The 21,700-nt window shown below is 39.8% G+C and overlaps 1 pseudogene; it reads left to right on the forward strand.

Annotated features, from left to right (window-relative positions):
* The first annotated feature begins 513 nt into the window (after positions 1 to 513).
* The window catches only part of LOC141338198 (uncharacterized), a 73,900-nt pseudogene continuing 52,713 nt past the window's right edge, over positions 514 to 21,700 (forward strand).

Genomic DNA, 21,700 nt, shown 5'->3' on the forward strand with positions numbered 1-21,700 from the left:
GTGTTACTTAAGACGTTAGTAACAGAGAAGGTGCGTCTCATTTCGCTCTCTATATCATGAATCAATCGCGTGATGATAAGAAGTGATGAGAGAAACTGAGAATCCGAATCATTTGAATCAAATCATTTGTGAAATGATTCAGTGATTCGATTCAGTGGCACGCGGACTACAAACGACAGCAACAAACACAAACGAGTGAATGACAACCGAGAAAGATTTCATGAAAGTGAAATTTATTAGATATGATGTACAAATAATTGAATACTAAATATAAATAAAAAATAGCCTGCCTAAATATGAACGTTCTGTTAAATTTGTATATATTTTATACTTTTTATATACACTCTGACTGTCTTATTAGTGCACTGACTACTGAACTAGCAGTTGATTGAGACACACACACACACACACACACACACACACACACACACACACACACACACACACACACACACACATTTAGTTTGCATTGATTTTTCTTTCTATTAATTATTGTCATCTTAAACAGGACAAAGTGTTCAAACACACAGAAAAACTCCTGGAGAATCAACAGAGATCCATGTGACACATTATAAAATGGCGTTTATTAAAGAGGAGAGTGAAGACATGAAGATTGAAGAGGCATTCAGAGTCAAACGTGAAGATACTGAGGAACAAACAGGTTGGTTTTTAATCTCAGATCTGAAATGAATTGTATTCATAAATAATGTCATGCAGGTGTAGAAATGTTGAGACATTCGACAGAAATGTTGATCACATGATAAACACTAACACTGAATATCTTGCTTTCACGCTGTGCATTTGTTATGACGTCATGCATTAAGATTGTAACAATAATATGGAATTAACCTAAACATTATTATACATTTTGTAACATTAAACCCAATATTTGCTTCTAATATTAAAACTAGGGCTGTCAAATGATTAAATTTTTTAATCAGATTAATCAGACTTTTCAGTGGATTAATCATGATTAATCACTATTTGCAACGACACCTGAATCCTAACCATTTTTTTTCTGAAATGCATACCAAAATATAAATAACAGGACACAGATACATAATTTTCAAATTTTCATATTATGCCAGGGCCCGCATCGGGCCTGTTTTAGGCTACTCCTTATTTTTTATATTTTATATTTTAGACATCCATCAATTATGTCGTGCTGGTGGAAACAACACGAGACTTTCGCTTTTACTTTTTACAACGGCTCGGATGGCGAGTTGCCACAAAATACCGACAAAAATAAATAATAAATGTGTCGGGGAAAGAGTAAAGACATATCTGAATTATTTATTAATAAAGTGTTCAATATAAGTATTCAATGTGAGTCAATGTGAGTCAATGTCGCAAAGATCCTGCAATCTCATTTTTGGACGCGCCTTGAGAGAGAAATTTATCGTTAAGGATTACATATTAAACAAGTTTTTGTTTTCGATTTGTTTTAATTCGTTAAGTAATAATTTAAAACTTTCTATAGATATGTTTATCTATATGTTCTATATGTTGTGAGGCATGCATTTAGCTTTATTTTTGTTAAGCACTTCTGTTCAAGAACGAGACGACAGAAAGTGCATCATTTTTGTTTTCTTTATTTTATAAAAACACTGCAACGTTTTTTGGTGTATTACTTTTTCCTTTGTGAGCAAAAATGACGGATAATTTTAAATTGCTTCCACTGAAAAAAATGCAAATGATTGAGCTGGTGCCTCGATGACCTGCAAAGCGGCTTTATCTTCCACTCTCCACTCTGCCACTGTGTCAGTCACCGCTCTTTCGAGAATGAACCCAGCATAACTATGCAGATTTAATTCCCAAAACATAAGAAAAACAAAAGTTCTGAATGGATTATGGCATGGAAAGTGCAAAGCGCGCTCCCTTTATTATCACTAAAAGCGTCACAAATCTTAGTTCATAGAGATCTCACAACGTTCCGTTATAATCAATAAAGCTTTCTAAACTACACAATGAATCTTTTATTTACATCGCGTCTACACTTAGTCAGGAGATGAACAACGCTGGATTGTTTGCCAGATCTTCAATTGGTTTGCTTTCGTTTGAGGGTATATAGCACCGTCTACCCCAGTAGAACCGGGCCTAAGCTTGGCTAACCACTCCAGTTGCAGAGGGGCTGTCGCCCAGGCTTGTACTTGTTAACTGTACCATCATCATTCTTTTTATATTTGAATCCGGCCATAGGCTCACCTTGCTCCATCTCGCCTCTATAGCTCCCCAACCACTTTCCTGACAAATAATTCGTCACTCTGCGCATGCGTGAAATTAATTAACAACAACAAAATAATTAACGCCGTTAACGCGTTATTTTTGACAGCCCTAATTAAAACCAATTATTTCTAGCACTTTGGTTAATTGTACAAAAGTAAGTAAATTACTTATTTTGCGCAGAAGCAAACCTAGCACTTAATAGCATGAAGAACAAATGGTGACAGACTGTACATAGAGATCAATTTAAGAAACTCTTCAATACAGAAACATACATTGTTATTAATGTTTCAAAATACCATCAAGAATGCAATTTTCCTTGGACATCCAAATTATTGCAAAAGTTGATTTTATATAAGTTAAACAAAAAGGTAGTAAGTGAACATTTTAAATTTAGCCTTCATTTTAAACACAATATTGTTATACTTTACAACAAAATAATAATAGTTCCAAAGAAATCCACAACACAACTGGTGTGTGTCTACAAGAAACAGCAGTGTTTCGTTACTGTATGAATCTGCAGCTTTAAATGATTCAGAGAGATAGTGATCATTAACCCATTCATAACTACAGCCATTTGCTTCATGACTAAATAAATGAATGAATGAGTGACGCGATGCCTTGCTCATTAAGACTAGCGACTAACCGCTACCGCTTTTTTAGTATATTAATAATACACTTAATGGAATGTTAGGAATGTGGCATTACATACAATTAATAATGTTAGGATTTTTGCCTCTATCAAAGGTAAGAAATGCACCTAATGTAAGTTTAAGTCTGATGAGTAGACTTAAGTTGTTTTTCCAATACATTATTTTTATTTTGTCTGCATGTAATGCCTGTTAAAGCTATTAGTCTCGGAAGCAGCATGTGAGCTCTTGATCTGAGAGCTAAGGACTCTTCTCTATGAGCTCTGTTTGCAGTCATATCAGGTTCTTAGGCCTTTTTTGCCTCCCTGTTAGGCTACCCCTGTCTTTGAGCTTGGCAGTCCTCCCTTCACTCTCTTGGGTCTCCTATGAGCACACCACTCCCAGGGAAAACATCTGGACGTTCTTTTCATTCTCAACCAACCTCTGTTTCGGATTTGCACAAACTGCATTGCAATTAGTGGTGTGTGATATGACGATTTTTGATTGTGGACAATTAAAGGGTCTCCACAAGCTGCTTTTGAAGAAATATTTCTTTTACTATAATTTTTGCTACAGTCCACATTCTGTCAGATACAATTCTGGAGCCTTCGTCTCAGTATACTGTACAGCGCGACATACATTCACATCAAATGAGAACTCAGCGGCAGAGTTCCAGTCACGCAGGGACGTAATTTCCACTGAGTACACGCTTTTCAAAATCTCTTTTGTGTCCTCGCACATTCAAATGGTTTTATTAAAGGTTGTATCAGCGATTTCTAGCCTGAAACATAAAGTGTCAAATTCAGCTGACCTTTCATCACGATCCGCTCGCTGCCTGCCCCATAAATTGTCTGTGAAAAAACCGCGTCTCTCTGGTCAGCCTAGGGTCCGAGATATGCCAAAAAAACAATCGGCACTACCAACCTTTCCACACAAAAACAAACAGTGTTCCAACCAATCAGTGTCAGGGGTTTGGTGTTGTGGACTTTCGCTCCGCCTCCCTCACATCCCAGCACCAGTAAGAAAGTCCACAACACGAACCCCCTGACGCTGATTGGTTGGAACACTGTTTGCTTTTTTGGCATATCTCGGACCCTAGGCTGACCAGAGAGACGCGGTTTTTTCACAGACAATTTATGGGGCAGGCAGCGAGCGGATCGTGAAGAAAGGTGAGCTGAAATTGACACTTTATGTTTTAGGCTAGAAATCGCTGATACAACCTTTAAAGTAATTGTTTGTATTATAGAATGCACGCTCAGCGCTGCCGAGAGTTTCGCGTAATTTTTAAAAGAAAACCGAAAGTAAAACCTGCACGCACATTTAAAAGCAATACCCCAAGTTTAGAGAGCGATTTACCAATGCGCGCAAATTAGGCTACATAAAATATCTAGGCTGTTATTAGTATGTGGTCTATAATAAGATGTGTGGTTGTCTATAGTTCTGTATCATGCTTGAAAAGTTTGGTCTCTTATTTGCACTTTAAATATTGAAAGAGTATCTTACTTTCATTGTCCTTTGGGCAGTCGTGGCCTAAAGGTTAGAGAGTCGGACTTGTAACCCAAGGGTCGCGGGTTTGAATCTCAGGTCCAGCAGTGATTGAAGGTGGGTATTTCACCCTCAATACCACGACTGAGGTGAGACCCTTGAGCAAGGCACCTAACCCCCAACTGCTCCCCGGGCGCTGCAATATGGCAGCCCACTGCTCCGGGTGTGTGTGCACTTGGATGGGTTAGATGCAGAGCACAAATTCCTTTCCCCTTTCCCTTTTTTAGGGGCAGCCGTGGCATAATGGTGAGAGAGTTGGGCTTGTAACCCAAAGGTTGCTGCTTCGATTCCCACACCGGCAGGAATTGAAGGTGGGGATTGTGAATGAACGGCGCTCTTTCCACCTTCAATACCATGACTGAAGTGCCCTTGAGCAAGGCACTGAACCCCTAGTTGCTCCCCGGGCGTGTGTTTGTTCACTTCTCACTGCTGTGTGTGTGCACTTGGATGGGTTAAATGCAGAGGGCCAATTTCGAGTATGGGTCACCATACTTGACAATATGTCATGACTTATAGCTGCATTTATTGTCTACACGACTAAGAAAGAACAGTGTTTATTGTTATTTATACTGTATATTGTTTAAAAATGCAGTGGTTGCCTCTAATTTAAATGACTGTAACCTACCTATAAAAGAGAAAATAAACATCTTGTTTATGTACTCATATATTTTCATTCATTCTTGTCCCTTACTTAAGGCCTAAAATAAATATATAAAAAAGGCTTTCAGAATCAGCCCTTTTGCTTGAAAAACTTTGGCAATCGGCCAAGAAGAATCAAGATTGGCACATTACAAAAAATAAATTGGGTGCTCTTAAATTTTTTTCAAAAAGTTAGGAGCACCAGTGCTACCAAGTAAAAAAGTTAATTTCGAGCCCTGTTTTATGGTTGAGCACAGCAGTACTCCCTTCACTCTCAAGGGTCGCCTAAGAGTACAGTGTTCCCAAGGTGTGCATCAGAGTTCCCTTTTCATCTCTTATGGTGCGTTTCCAGTGGCACGTAGCGAGCGTGGCGGAGCGAGCGTTTTCGATTCATTCATATGGAAGTTGAGCGTTAAAAAAAAGCTACGCAATATCGCGTTCAAAATCGAATTGGATTCATCTGCGATTTTGAACGCGATATTGCGTAGCTTTTCAGTGATCCACGGCTCAGGGTTTTAAATACCGCGCCATCTGAACGCACGTGATGGAGATTTATTACTAATCACAGAACCGGCTTTACTGATGAGATACGCATGACAATCGCATGCGATTTATTGCACAGCCCTAGTGTAAACATTGTTTTTCAGAGGCGTGCTCTGCCCTAAATATGACACTCCCCAAAGCAGTGGCGTTATAGCGTTGCCAGCGGCACTGAGCATAGATTTGACGCTGTAGCGGAAACGCACTATTAGAGTTGAGTCTGTCGCTCCCTAAAGCTGGAGCCCAGGGGTGGACTGGGACAAAATTTCAGGCCGGGGAATCTCACACTAATTCAGGCCATCCCATACACCCACAACAATCTCTGATAACCCTATTTTTGTATGGTCATCACATAAAAAAGGTTTAAATCATTAGGCTATGCAACATGAAAAATAATTAAAAGTCCTCTCCTGAACTATACGTTCACTTCCATTTTACTTTAAAGGTATACATTGATTTGCATTTTAATGAGCTGCATAACAGAACAGCTTTACTGACAAAATGCACATTAGATATCGCATGTGAGATATCATGCAGCCCTAACCTTAACCTGCTTCTTCTTGAGCCACTCCTTTGTTGCCTTTGCCATGTGTTTTGGGTCATTGTCTTGCTGGGATACCTATCCACAACCCATTTTCAATTGTTCTCACCAAACATTTAATGGTACATGACCCCGCCCATCATTTCTTGATGCGGTGTAGTTGTCCTGTCCTCTCCTCTTAGCAGAAAAACACTCCCAAAGCATAAAGTTTCCACCTCCATGTTTAACTCCAAGGGTGTTCAGGGATGCTGGAGAAAATCAGGTTATCACACATACTTCTGGTTTAAATATCCAGGATGGTTTCTTTCATTATGTTGTTTTATTTTATGACCGCATCCATCTGTTCACTGAGTGCTTTGACAGTAGTCCATTAAGACAGTTATTGGATTGTTCTAGTTTTTCAGTATAGTTGTATGCAAATTCCAGTCTTGACCAAAGTACTTTTATTTCATCATGTAGCGTAATCTGTAACTCTAGTTTGCTATTTATGGATACAAGTCTTTTGTCTGTTTGTTTGGTTTAGGAGTGCTTCTCTTAGTTGTACTGAACAAATATATAAAGGATACATAATAATATAGAAAACTTCAAAAACACAAATTTACCACTGACAATAGCTATCACAGTTTTAAGTTTACACGTGGCTGGAAATCTCTATGCGCGAGTTAGGCATCATTGCCGCTTCCGGACTGCACGCATTAGATCTTAATAAACTTTTTTTTTCTAAAGCAGGCCCGAAGCCCGGCCCTAGGGGTATAAAATGTTGGACCCCTACGGGCTCAGTCTCGGTCTCAAATGCAGGGCTCTTGTAGAAATGCACAATACAACATAGGAGTAAATCCAAATTTTTTATAAAATCCTCAGGCAGGGTACAGACAGACAGGATGACTGGAACAGTCAGGATGAACAGGATGAATCTGGACAGAGAAACTCAGAAATCAAACAAACTTATAAACTAATAAAGGGGTGCTAATTACAATAATGGTGATGGGAATGACGCTAGTGAGCAGGAAGAACCAATTATGGGCATTGGGGAAAAAACAAAACATAAAGCCGGTACAACAGAGGACCAAGGTGAAGCCAGAAAGAGGGAGGAGCCCAACTAAGCTGGTGGGACAGAGCGATGGGGTGCAGCCAGAGGAGCGGAGTCCTGAGGTAAAGGCGGGACAACTGACCAAAACAGAGCTGGTGGACCGAGGAGCGACGGTGGAGATGAGGAAGCTGAGAGCCGGGGTGGAGCCGCAGGGTCAGAGGGCAGAGGCGGAATCCATGACTCTGAGGCTGGAGGCAAAGACGAGGGATCCTTCAGCCATGACGGTGATGTAGACTGGCAGACCGAGTGAGAGACCCTACTGAAACATCCACCGTCACGGGCACAGTGGCAGGCTCTCGCACCTGGTCGAACAGGCTTGGCTCTGGCTTTGGCTCCATGGCGATCATCCGCGCTGTCGCTCCTGTAGGCGTTGACTCTGTTGCAATTGGTTCTGGCTCGTGCCCCACATGTCAGGGTGGTGGCTGGCTGGGCTGGTGAGTTTCTCCAGGAAACAGGCAGGGATCGAGGATCTGTTTCTCACCAGTGTCCACTCCACAAAGGCGGCAAAATTCACTCAAGGGCTGTCCTCAGAGGACAGCGCTCTGTTAAACATGTTTAAGCTTGCATCAGAGAGCGCACAAAGCACGTCGTCCGGGTAGATGAGGGTGTTAGCCAGCATCTGGAACAGTCTTGTGTAGCCCTCGAGCAATCTCTTCCCCTACTTCAGTATGAGGAGGAGGAATTCTGGATGAAGGGGGGATCCATGTAGGGAAACAGGAAAAAATGAGAAACAAAAAAAAGGGAAAACAGAGGTAATTGTTTTGGTCTGGCTATCTGTTACGATGTGTGTATGAAGGTGCAACACAATGTAGGTGTAAACGCAAAGTCTTTAATAAAATCCTCATGCAGGGTAACAAACAGACTGTATGACTGGAACACACACACACACACACGCACACACACACACACACACGCACACACACGCGCACACACGCACACACACACACAGTAGATAACATTGATGGGCAGCCGTGGCCTAATGGTTAGAGAGTTGGACTTGTAACACAAAGGTCACAGGTTCGAGTCTCAGGTCCGGCAGGGATTGTAGGTGGGGGGAGTGAATGTTCCCTTGAGCAAGGCACCGATCCCCCACTGCTCCGGGTGTGTGTTCACGGCGTGTGTGTATATTCACTACTGTGTGTGTGCACTTGGATGGGTTAAATGCAGAGCACAAATTCCGAGTATGGGTCACCATACTTGGCCTCACGTCACTCACTTTTCTTTCCTTTACTTTCTTTGCCATAAAAATTAACTTAATCCCGAAAAAAAACTTTCCACTGCATTTCATTGCTGTCATTAAAGGACCTGCTGAGATCATTTCAGTAATCGTCTTGTTAACTCGGGTGAGAATGTTGATGAGCACAAGGCTGGAGATCATTATGTTAGGCTGATTGGGTTAAAATGGCAGACTTGACATGTTAAAAGGAGGGTGATGCTTGAAATCATTGTTCTTCCATTGTTAACCATGGTGACCTGCAAAGAAACGCGTGCAGCATTGCTTTGAATGAAAATGGCTTCACAGGCAAGGATATTGTGGCTACTAAGATTGCACCTAAATCAACAATTTATAGGATCATCAAGAACTTCAAGGAAAGAGGTTAAATTCTTGTTAAGAAGGCTTCAGGGCGTCCAAGAAAGTCCAGCAAGCACCAGGATTGTCTCCTAAAAATAATTCAGCTGCGGGATGGGAGTGCCACCAGTGCAGAGCTTGCTCAGGAATGGCAGCAGGCAGGTGCGAGCGCATCTGCACGCACAGTGAGGCCAAGACTTTTGGAAGATGGCCTGGTGTCAAGAAGGGCAGCAAAGAAGCCACTTCTCTCCAAAAAAAAACATCAGGGACAGATTGATCTTCTGTAAAAAGTATGGAGAATGGACTACTGAGAACTGGGGCAAGGTCATATTCTCCGATGAAGCCTCTTTCCGATTGTTTGGGGCATCTGGAAAAGGCTTGTCTGGAGAAGAAAAGGTGAGCGCTACCATCAGTCCTGTGACATGCCAACAGTAAAGCATCCTGAGACCATTCATGTGTGGGGTTGCTTCTCATCCAAGAGAGTGGGCTCACTCACAATTTTGCCCAAAAACACAGCCATGAATAAAGAATGGTACCAAAACACCCTCCAACAGCAACTTCTTCCAACAATCCAACAACAGTTTGGTGAAGAACAATGCATTTTCCAGCACGATGGAGCAAATTTTGGGTCCATGGCCTGGAAACTCCCCAGATCTTAATCCCATTGAGAACTTGTGGTCAATCCTCAAGAGGCGGGTGGACAAACAAAAACCCACTAATTTTGAAAAACTCAAAGAAGTGATTATGAAAGAATGGGTTGCTATCAGTCATGATTTGGCCCAGAAGTTGGTTGAGAGCATGCCCACTCAAATTACAGAGGTCCTGAAAAAGAAGGGCCAACACTGCAAATACTGACTCTTAAATAATGACTCATAAATGTCATGTAATTGTTGATAAAAGCCTTTGAAACGTATGAAGTGCTTGTAATTACATTTCAGTACATCACAGAAACAAGATCTTAAAGCAGTTTTGCAGCAAACTTTGTGAAAACTAGTATTTGTGTCATTCTCAAAACTTTTGGCCACGACTGTACATGTTGTGATGTTAATTGCTTTGTGCCATTAAACTGGGGTTAACTTTTATCTCTTTGTTTTTCCACCTTAGACCTAACAGTGCTGAAAGAGGAGAGAGAAGAACTGAATGAAAATGAAGAGAAAGATCAGTTTGAGAATCTTCATTATTTCATATCTGGAAAAAAATATTTTTGTTCCTTAGAGTCTGAAAAGACTTCTAAACAAAAAAAGAGCTCAAAAGACAGGAACTATGAGTATTTTCACTTGCTGTCAGTGTGGAAAGAGTTTCAAAGACCAAGGATACCTTAAGAGGCACATGAGAGTTCACACTGGAGAGCAGCCTTACACATGCAAACAGTGTGGAAAAAGTTTCAAACAACAAGCACACCTTAAAAGGCACATGATAATTCACACTGGAGAGAAGCCTTACACCTGCAAACAGTGTGGAAAAAGTTTCACTCGTAAAGGATGCCTTAACAGACACATGAGAATTCACACTGGAGAAAAGCCTTACTCATGCAAACAGTGTGGAAAGAGTTTCAAAGACCAAGCACACCTTAAAACGCACATGAGAATTCACACTGAAGAGAGGCCTTACACATGCAAACTGTGTTTAAAAAGTTTCACTCGTAAAGGATGCCTTAACAGACACATGAGAGTTCACACTGGAGAGCAGCCTTACACATGCAAACAGTGTGGAAAAAGTTTCACTCGTAAAGAATGTCTTAACAGACACATAATATTTCACACTGGAGAGAAGCCTTACTCATGCAAACAGTGTGGAAAAAGTTTCACTCGTAAAGAATGTCTTAACAGACACATAATATTTCACACTGGAGAGAAGCCTTACTCATGCAAACAGTGTGGAAAAAGTTTCAAACAACAAGCCCACCTTAAAAGGCACATGAGAATTCACACTGGAGAGAAGCCTTACACCTGCAAACAGTGTGGAAAGAATTTCACTGATAAAGGAAACCTTAACAGACACATAATATTTCATACTGGAGAGAAGCCTTACACATGCAACCAGTGTGGAATAAGTTTTACTCGTAAAGGAAGCCTTAACAGACACGTGAGATTTCACACTGGAGAGAAGTCTTCTGGTGCATTCACACCGGATGTGAATGAAGCGGCAAGCGCGAGTGATTTACATGTTAAGTCAATGCAAAGATGCGAATAGCCATTCTGCGGTGCGAAACGCGCGAATGAAGCAGCGCGCATTGAACGAACCAAGCATTTGCCACGCCATTCGCGCAAGTTAAAAAATCTGAACTTTGGCGAAATTCCGCGTTGCGGGAACCAATCAGGAGCTCGCTCTAGTAGTGATGTGATCAGTGAACGGAGGCTGAGTTTTTTAACAAAGATGGAGGAGAAAGTTATCATTGCTGTGCTGTGTGCAGACACCCAGAGTTGTACAATACAACATCCTTTTTTTATCGAAACAGGAAAAGGATCTTGCTTGGAAGAAAGCAAGGTGAGTGAAGAGGTCCATCTTTTCACACTGAGTGAAGAGGTCGGAGAAAAAAAAAGTAGGTATGCAGGAAAAAAAAAATGGAAGTTTGCAACGATCAGACTGGCGGCGGCCAGGCGGCAGAAGCCCCTCCCATGACGCAAATTTGCGTCTGTTGTGAAGTGATTTGCACGCGCGAATGGCGTGAGTAAACTCAAATGTTCAATCGTTCAACTACGCCCGGTGTGAACGCACCTTTACACATGCCAACAGTGTGGGAAAAGTTTCAGTCGACAAGGAAGCTTTGAAAGTCACATGAAAATGTACAATAGAGAAAAGCCTAACAGATCCCCTCAGTCTGGAGAGAGTTTCTATGTATGTGGAAACCTTAAAGTTCACCAGAAAATTCACATTACAAGGAACCTTTTTACCTGTCAACAGTGTGGAAAGAGTTTCACTCATAAAAGATACCTTAACATTCACATGAGAGTTCACACTGGAGAGAAGCCTTACCCATTCCACCAGTGTGAAAACATTTTCGGTCAAAAAGGAAGCCTTGACAGGCACATGAAGATTCACAATAGAGAGAAGCCTAACAGATCCCCTTGCTGTTCCCACATCCCACATTGATCCCACATTATTGCAACCACAATTACAGTTGAAATGAAAAGTTTACACCCCCCTTTCAGAATCTGCAAAATGTTCCCTTGTCAAAACAATCCTAAAGGATTCCAATAAGAATCCTATACAGGGCTCCTACAATGATAGCAATTCTAATTCGCATTTTAAAGCAATGTGTTTTGTCCATGGTACACTTTACCGTGTCAACTAGCTATATTGTTTTGGACTGAGCTTAATGCATAAACATGCAAGGAATAATATGGACTATGGACAATGTGTTTGCTCTGACTACAATGTAAGAACTTCACATTTGTGTATCATAAATTGAAGGGAGAGCTCACAGGAAGTGCACTGTTTTATGATTGAAGCACAATAAAGGACACTGTTAGCATTTTAACTTGTGAACTGATTTAATTTGCACACATCAGTTACTTGCTCACTTCTACCACCTACATTGGCAGCTTTGTAATTTTTGGAACCAATTAGGAATTGTCTTATAGGATTGTCTTACAGGACAAGGCATAAATATGCTGCATGATCATTTCTACAGGATTTTAATGGGATCCAATTTCATCTTAATTTTTGAAGGATTGTACTTATTCATTGCATTTATCACTAACCAATGTTTTTTGCAGTTTACTTAAACGCATCTTGAGTGAGATAAGTGCAAGAATTTCAAAGAAACTAATAAGATTGATGAAACAAAAGACAAATCAACAAATGTTCTGCTTTGATTTCAATAGTGATTTAATTTAGTCTTACGGATTATAAACTAGGTGTATCTGGCATGCTGTCCAGGAGAGGGCTCTGAACTCGGCAGTAATTCCCGAGGCTGGGCAGACAGGGTGGTGGAACGGTGCTGAAAAACGGGAGATGAAGAAGGTAGGTCTGCTTTGGTTATTTACAGGGATTGTTTCTCGTGCTGATTGAATAGGGAGTGTGATTACTGATGATGAATTGGCTGTGTTAATTATCCATGTGAGCTCTTTCCGAAAATCCTGAAACTAAAAGCCAGGATAAACATGGCATCTAAGGTACAGGCGATGTGAATAGACTGGTAGACTTTACAGAGAGAGGAGATGCAAATGTTCTGAATTTTTAGGGTTATAGGTTAGCAGGGGGGTTCGGGCCAGAAAAATTGGGGAAGGACAGTTTTTTTTTTTTTTTTTTTTTTGAATATGTTTATTCAATTTTCAAACATTATATACATAACATAAAATTAACCAAAAGAACAAGACAAAAAAAAATTATATATACACATACACATGGCTCACCACTTCAGTAAATCAATCTGAGAAAAGAAATAAGAATAGAAGATATATTTAAGCCCATATACGTCAAAAATGGATCCCACCTTCTATGAAATATGACATCTTTGCTATAAGAAGCACAAGTTAAGTAATCTAATGACACATATTCAAGTATAACCCTGTGCCATAATACTTTTGAAGGGGCTTTATCCATTAACCAATTCAGAAGAATACATTTTCTGGCACAAAATGTAAGGAGCTTGCAAAGTGATTTTTTATGTTTATCTACAATAATGTCATCATATATCCCAAGCAACATATGTTTTGGATTGCAGCCAATATTAATAGATAAAATAACATTAAGTTCTTGTTCCACCATATACCAAAACTTCTGAATCTCCCTACAAAACCAAAAACAGTGAACAAGATCTCCTTCCTCTGTTTTAAATTTCAGGCACATTGGTGAGCAGTCATCTTTAAACTTGTGCCTCCGTGACGGAGAAATATGAGCTCTGTGCAGGATTTTCAGTTGCATCGCTTTTACTTTATTGCATATGCTTAGGGTCCCTGCATTCTTCCATGCTTCCTCCCATTGATCGTCTGTGATTTGTATATCAAGCGTCCTTTCCCACGTTCCTTTCAGGGTGTCTGTATTTGATGAGCTAAAATCCTTGAGGAGCTTGTAAAAAGAACTTGTAGAACTGTTCCCATGTAAAAAAAAAAGCTGTCTCTCCAGAGCTGAAATGTCCTGGTTTGTGAGCAAAGTAGTCTCTTTTTTCACAAAGTCTCTTAATTGTAAGTAACGAAAAAAATCCTGTCGTGAAACACTATGCTTGATGACTAATTGTTCAAATGACATTAAAATGTTCCCATCAAATAAGTCATGCAGTGTGGCGAGACCTTTATGTGCCCAGACTCGAAAATTGGAGTCTACAGTCCCCGGCAGGAAGTCATAGTTGTCACAAATAGGAGTAAAAGTTGAGGTGAGTCGAGATCGACCCTCCAAACGTCTAATAAACTGCCATGCTTTAATAGCACAAATTGTGATGGGGTTACTACAGGCGACTCTTAAAGATTTAGACTTTTTAAGAAAAAGCAGATTTACTAAAGGAATTTTACTGAGTGAGCTTTCAATATCAAACCACACTGTTCTAGACCCTTTATGTATCCAATCAGATATGTAATGTAAATGAACACTTAACTGATATCTCCGAATATCTGGAAGGTCAAGACCTCCCACTGAAGATGATAGCATTAAAGTTGAAATTTTAATACGTGCTTTTTTTTTAGCCCATATAAAAGAACTAAACCAACCATTTAATTTCCTAATGGTTTTATGTGTGAAGTTTATTGGAATCATTTGGATGGGGTAAAGTAATCTTGGGAGAATATTCATCTTCAGAAGGGACATCCGTCCCAGCCAAGAAATAGGAAGGACATTCCACCTTTCTAAATCATTCTGAATTCGTTCAAAAAGTGGAAAAAGTTTGCTTTATACATCTGTTCAAAGGAGGGAGTAACATTAATGCCCAAGTATGTTAAGCCCTCAGGAGCCCATCTAAATGGAAAGGGTGGTAATGTTTGGGGAATTTGTTTTAAGCCACCTATGGGCATTGCCATTGACTTATGATAATTAATTCTATATCCTGAAAAAATGCCAAATTTGTCAATCGTGTCTAAAAGAGCTGGGGTAGAAGTATCAGGATTCACCATGAATATCAAAATATCATCAGCATATAGGGCAATCTTATTCTGGCTATTTGATACCATTAACCCACAAATTTTACTATTTGTTCTTATAGCCTCTGCCAACGGTTCAATTATCAAAGCAAATAGAAGAGGCGAGAGAGGACAGCCTTGTCTCATCCCTCTTCCAACTTTAAATGTAGAGGAGCGACATCCATTAGTGAGCACAGCACTAAGAGGTTCATTATACAATAACTTGACCCACTTAATAAATTGTTCACCAAGACCAAATCTATGTAACGTATAAAATAAGTAAGGCCATTCGATGCGATCGAATGCCTTTTCCGCATCTAGTGAGATCACAAGACCATCTATTGATTGCTGTTTAGAAAATTGTATCACATTCAACAGGCGACGCATGTTATTGGCAGAGTTACGTCCTACAATAAAGCCTGTTTGGTCATCCTTTATTAGAGCAGGTAGAAGGCCTTCTAACCGTGTTGCTAGAATTTTGGAAAGAATCTTCAGATCTACATTCAACAGTGAAATAGGTCGATATGACGAACAGTCCTCAGCCTGCTTGCTCTTTTTCAAAATTAAGGATATATTTGCCTCTCTCAGGGACTGTGGTAAGCGGCCTTTTACAAATGAGTCATTAAACATATTTAGTAAGGGGTCAACTAATACATTTCTAAATTCTTTATAAAAATTCACTACTAAGCCCATCTGGGCCTGGTAACTATTGCTTTCTTAGTTGTCTTCTCTCATTCACAATTTCTTTATCTCTTGCTGCTGTTTAGACTGAATTGATTAAAACCTGTCCACCTTCTTTCTATCAATGATTCTAAATAATTCAGCACCATGTTTATACATAATCTCTCCCATCTTTTTTTATTTATTTACCACTGTTCCTTTCAGCCCATCTAACATTATCATAAGGTCTCTACTGTCTGTCTCCCTGGTCATAACCTAAAGATATTATCACATAATATCTAGGTCAGCAATGGTTTCTTCATCATCACTCGTGCCTACTTGATCTGGTTGGGTAAAAAAAAAAAAACTGTTTGGACCAAGTATTTAAAACAAAGACTAAATACAATTATAATTGTGATATGAGAAGTACTTCTAAACTACATTTAAAACTAAACTTCACCTTAAGGATTGATTTCAATGTCATCCAGCCCTTTCCCTTGCAGGTCAGACAGTCTTCCTTTTTCCATTGCTATCAACAGTTTGCTAACTTTTGCAAGCTGCAGTGTACTCTCTGGAAGCCGATAGAATTCCCTGTGGACCCTTATATCATGTTCTAGAAAGGTAGCAAGTTGATCCATTTCATTTTCTTTCAAGTTTAGTACTGTTGACAAAGTGGCAACTTGTTTCCTCAATCTTGTTGAGGTGAGTGACTCTGGGTTTTTTGCACCACATTGTTTTGAATACTTGCGGAAGCAGTCAGAGCCTCTGTAATGGGAAAGCACACATGGCCGTGCAAACAAGTACAAATTCTCTGTGTGGACTTGACACTTATTCCTGTTTTTAATGAGGAGGTCCATTGCAGCGATCATGTCAGGTGTGAGAAGCACAGGCACCATTTGTGACCTTTTTCCTCGAATCTCAACTCTGTCGAAGTACTTTGCAACCTTCCTCTCAAACTCAGTAAGGCCCGTCATAATGTCAGGATTCAACTCGGTACGGTTTCTGGATGTGAAAGCCTGGAGTTCCAGTTTTGAAACTTCCCCTTGCCTTCTTCTGTTAAATAGTAGGGGAGAGCGGGGCACAACCTAACACTTTTTGAATTTCGCGGTTTATGTAAATCCACTTGGGGTTCAGAGTAAAATTTTTATCCAAGTTATTTTCGCACTTGTCTAGTACAAATATATCGCTTTGTTTCATATTTACAGTGTATACGTTTTTCGTTATTTACCTCAAAAGAAAGGAAGTGAAACGTGACAACATGCCCCGTAGGTGGGGTACATTGTAACATCTGAGGGGCACGTTGTAACACGACCATATGACAGCTTAAAATGTTATCTGATCGAATGAAAAAAATATACACAACAAACTAAAATATTTTGTCAGTAAAATACATTTGTTAACTTTTTCAAATGAAGTAATGACGGTTTTTTTTTAAATAAAAATGATCTAATTTTGGAGTTTGACAATGAACACATCACAACAATGCTTTGAACGGCCCTGATCGCAACACACAGCTGTACAGTAGTTCAAAACAATGTGGAAACACATTTAGACATTCAGAAAAACACTCCGCTCCCTCCACACACAGCTCTCATAGAACACGAGACAAATAAACCTGCCAAAATGCTTTACATTTCTTGAAATAATAACTTCTGAACATTAAACATTGATTGTCAGCCTTTATTCACCTGTTTCTTGTGATTTCTTATCAAAATCCTTAGTAGTAAATAGTGTAAACTGCACCGCTAATGTCAGAGAATAGCATAGTTTAATAACAGCGGGGAATATTGTAACACAGTGTTAAAACGTTCCCCATCTGCGCCACTGGAGTTTCAAAACAGGTTAGTGTCTTCTGCTGGTTTGCGAAGCATTAATAAACTATCTAAACTGATAAATAACAAATTGGAGATTAAAATAATAGCAGATTTGTCTAATTTTAAATGAATACTAAAAACTGAAATGAAAAGTTTACTTCAGCCAGAAATGTACTTTTACTATGGTAAAATAAATATTCAGCGATATCTTCAAAAGGCTTTTGAATTTTGGCGCTCTTTTTTCTCTGCATAGTGTTGCTATGGCAACTAGTAAATACCGTAAATTTGGTTATGCTAGCATGTGTGGAAACATTTAAACCACGTGTGTTACAATTAACCCCGCGTTAGGTTGTGCCCCGCTCACCCCTACCACCTGCGTCACTTGTGCAAGATTCCCAAATCTTGTGCAAGATTCCCAAAGCTTTTGATGTTGGGGTCTTCCTCAAGGTCCATCATGCACTTAGCACGCTCAGTAGCAAGAAACTTGTGCAGCAGGTGCACATCCTGTGTAAAGGGCAAAACATGTGTTTTATTCCATTTGGCTTGATGAAGTGTACCCAGTGCAGCACTTGAAATGGATTCCGCCCATCTTTTCTCATACAGAGTGGCGAATTGCTTGGCAGACTCTGCGACGACATTGCGATTTGCAATGATGGCATTGCATTGCACAATGCCTGCAACCTTAGCCAAACTGTGACCTAATTTTAAAGCCAATGATGGGATTTTATATGAGTTGGTATCCAAGTCATAACCAGCAACAGATCTCACTGCTTGTATCACGTGGGGGAAATTACTGGGCATAACAAGGTCTTCAGTGGTCTTCAAAGGTGTTGTAGCTCTTGCAGCTATCAAGAGTCTTGCCATCTCTCTCATTTTTTGCCGTATGTAATCATTTCTTTTCTCATTTGGTTTCCTGCTATTGTACGTTGACTCGCCAAGACTAAGGATGTCTCTTTCACTTCTTACAACTAAAGAAATGTCATCCTGGTTAATTTCACAAGCAATCTTCCAAACAGCTTCATGAACTGTTTCAGCTTTTGGTAGGTCAATGTGGATCCGTTTTCGCCCAACTCTAGTCTCCACCTCAACAGACTTCTGAGGGCAGTTTCTGACATGTCTCCAAAGACAATCTCTTGCATAGAGTCCTTGACAAAACTTGCAGTGACTGAAGTCATTAGATTGTCTGACTCTAATGGGTCTTCGACAAGCAACCATTTCTCCATCACCACTGCTTGCCACTGTGGCATTATGGTTAAAGTTTCCCCTCTTCTTAAGAGAGCGTAACAAATCTGTTCTTTCGCAAGATCTCTTATTAAAACTGAAAGCTTTTGCAACATCAGGCTGTGTACTGTGAGCGGATTCGAGGTGTCTTGCCAATTTAGAAATGGCCTTACTACAATAAAGACAGTATTGTTTCTTGTTGTACTTGCTTCGTTTTGCTGTGTATGGCAATGAAGTGACATTTATGGAGCTGTGCGATGTCTTCTCTGATAAACTGTCACTGCAACTTATCCCTGAACTACAATGGCCGCTGCTCATCTTTGAGGAACTAAAACTTCTCTGCTCCTTGGAACTGTTGGTACTATCCGAACTGTGGGCTGTAGCCATCCCCAATGATTTTTCCTTGAACACTTTGTGGGGAAGATGATTGTCTATGATTTTTAGATCTCTACTATTAGAACTTGTGTCAGAGGAGCTGCCACTTGAATCTGGAACATAGTTGGCATCATCATAGTCTGAAGCATCCGAAGATTCATCAGTCATGTCATTAGAGATCTAAAGGAAAATGGAGAGAAAAGCATCTCATTCCATCAAGAAGTTAAACATTTAATAATAGCTAGAATATTGTTCTCCTAGTACCATCACATTGTGCATAACACAACACAACACTTAAACATGAATAAAAACATAAAATTAAAAGTAACATTTGAGCTTCTTAATATGATTTGTGTTTTACTATTTCATTATTGTTATCTAATGGTATTTATTACCTGGTCATTTGGGCTTGTTGCGTTTCCATCATGAACTCCACCATCATCGACTGAGGGAGGTCCAACCTTTGATATGATTAATAATTTTCATCAAACAGAAATGTTCACCCCAAGTTATATCCACTTAATGCTTATTGTCGCAAATTCATATCACACTGCTTCCATTCAGACTGCAGCCCAGATAGCGTATGTTTTCCCCCAATACCAGTTTGTGCATATTTGATACGTACCTAGGAACCTGTTGTCAATTATTTGCATCATATCTATTCTACTTGTTATAGACAAATTAATAATCTCCACATAATTTAGCACCAGATTTAAAGCAAAAACAAATATCTTTTTAAATATAATTGTAAATACATTCAGATGTCATTGTTTCTCAGATTAACCATCTGAGAAACATTTATCTCAAGTCTTTGGAGTAAGAAATTAATCTACTCTTAAAAGGCTAGGCTAATTTATGTTATAGAAATAATGTTCTTGTAGCATTCAAATACTAAAGATAAATACTTTTCTTATAATTACAAGATGTTTTGATTTAGGCTTGGATGTACATACTCACAGAATCATTAATTCTGGTGACCAAACTCAAAGTCATCTGTCTCTCTCTCGCAATTCTCTCTTTTTCAGCCTTCTCATAACGAGCCTCACAACAATCATGATGACGCTTCAGATTTTGCAGACGCTGTTTTACTCTAAGCTGTTCAAATCAAACTTCATGTGTACAAACCCGTAGTCTCACCTGGAATTATACACTATTTCCTAACAGTAAATATTCACATTAGTTAATGAAGAAAAATAACTTGTAGCTGCTGTCTCACCTGCTCTGCAGTAAGTACATTATGGAAGCATGCAATTCCAGTGGAGTGGTTGGCCTTAAATGAAAAGAAGAATAAATTTGTTATTTTCAGTTACAGTACTAAAATACATAATACTAATTATGAAAATCATTTTGGTTCATAGGTGAACATTTTGATGCTCAACCTAACCCTGAGGAAAATTTACTTACATGTTACAAACATTGTGTCATATGATAGAGATGAAATTGCAACATACTGAAGTTTTAAACAAAATTACAAAAATGTTTGTTGTAGCAAGGTAAAAAGGGGTGTAATTTACATGAGAACCAAAAGAATCATGTAACTTTAAAAAAAAAATCCAGAGTAAATGCATAGTAACCTGTTGGAAGGATGAACTGGGTCTCTCGCTCACTTTTTGGTCTCCTGAATGTTGAGTCTGGATCATGCCACTTGGTGTCTGTGTTATACCCCTGAAAAAGGGGAGAAATAATCACAAGAGTGATACGGGTGTTTCCTCACTGAAAACTTTAGTGTTATATTTGCAACAATAATACATTTTACAAATCAACAGATGTACATCTTTTACAATAATAAATTTAACAGATCAACGGATCTACAGCAAATAGTAGTTTTGTAGGGTATATGGCTTTTTCAAGTCACAACAGCATACTTTATAATTCACTGGAACATATACTAATTTTGTCAATATAACTTTAGCTGTCAATCATGCACAAAGTAGCTTTAGCTCAATAAACAATAACGTACTCGGTTACTTTCGTAACCTCGGTTCCCTGAGATACGGGAACGAGTACTGCGTCGTAAGACGCTTATGGGAAAAAGCTCCTTTTTCTCCTGAGACTGAAGTATTTCAATAACGCAGTGTAACTGCACGACCATTGGTTTGTGCAGTGAGATGAAAACAAACCAATGGCTCGGCAGCGGAGCTGCACGAGCCTGTGGCAATGATTCGCGCCCGAACGCGCCAAAAGGGGCGGAGAATTCGGCTATATAAGCGTGCATTTCGCCACAGGATCTCAGGTTCTTCGACTGAAGCGACGACTGAGTCGTGCAGCTACTTAGCAACGGCAAGCAACGCAGTACTCGTTCCCGTATCTCAGGGAACCGAGGTTACGAAAGTAACCGAGTACGTTCCCTGTCGATACTACACTCGTACTGCGTCGTAAGACGCTTATGGGGAACCAGTACAATCCCGCCGTTGCTAAGGTAGAGGAACGACTGTATGGCCCTAGCACAGAATGGGCTAGTAGGAGCCAATTTGCTCAATCAGGATAACCTAATGAACATTCTGTTCCAAGGAAACCGATACACTTGGAAACTCCCAGAGGCCAAGTGCATACATAGCAATACTGGTAACAGAATTCCTCATGCAGAAAGGACCCTAGTCTGCAAGACAGGGACATCTAGATTATAAAACCTAGCAAATGTGGACGGTGAGGCCCAGCCTGCCGCCGCACATATTTCTGCAATGGATACTCCGCTGGACCGGGCCCATGACGAGGCGACGCCTCTAGTCGAATGGGCTCTTACCCCCATGGGACATGGCAGACCCAAAGAAGAGTAAGCCAGCATGATAGCTTCCACTAT

The sequence above is a fragment of the Garra rufa genome, chromosome 7, assembly GCF_049309525.1.
Source record: "Garra rufa chromosome 7, GarRuf1.0, whole genome shotgun sequence".
NCBI classification, from domain to species: Eukaryota; Metazoa; Chordata; class Actinopteri; order Cypriniformes; family Cyprinidae; genus Garra; species Garra rufa.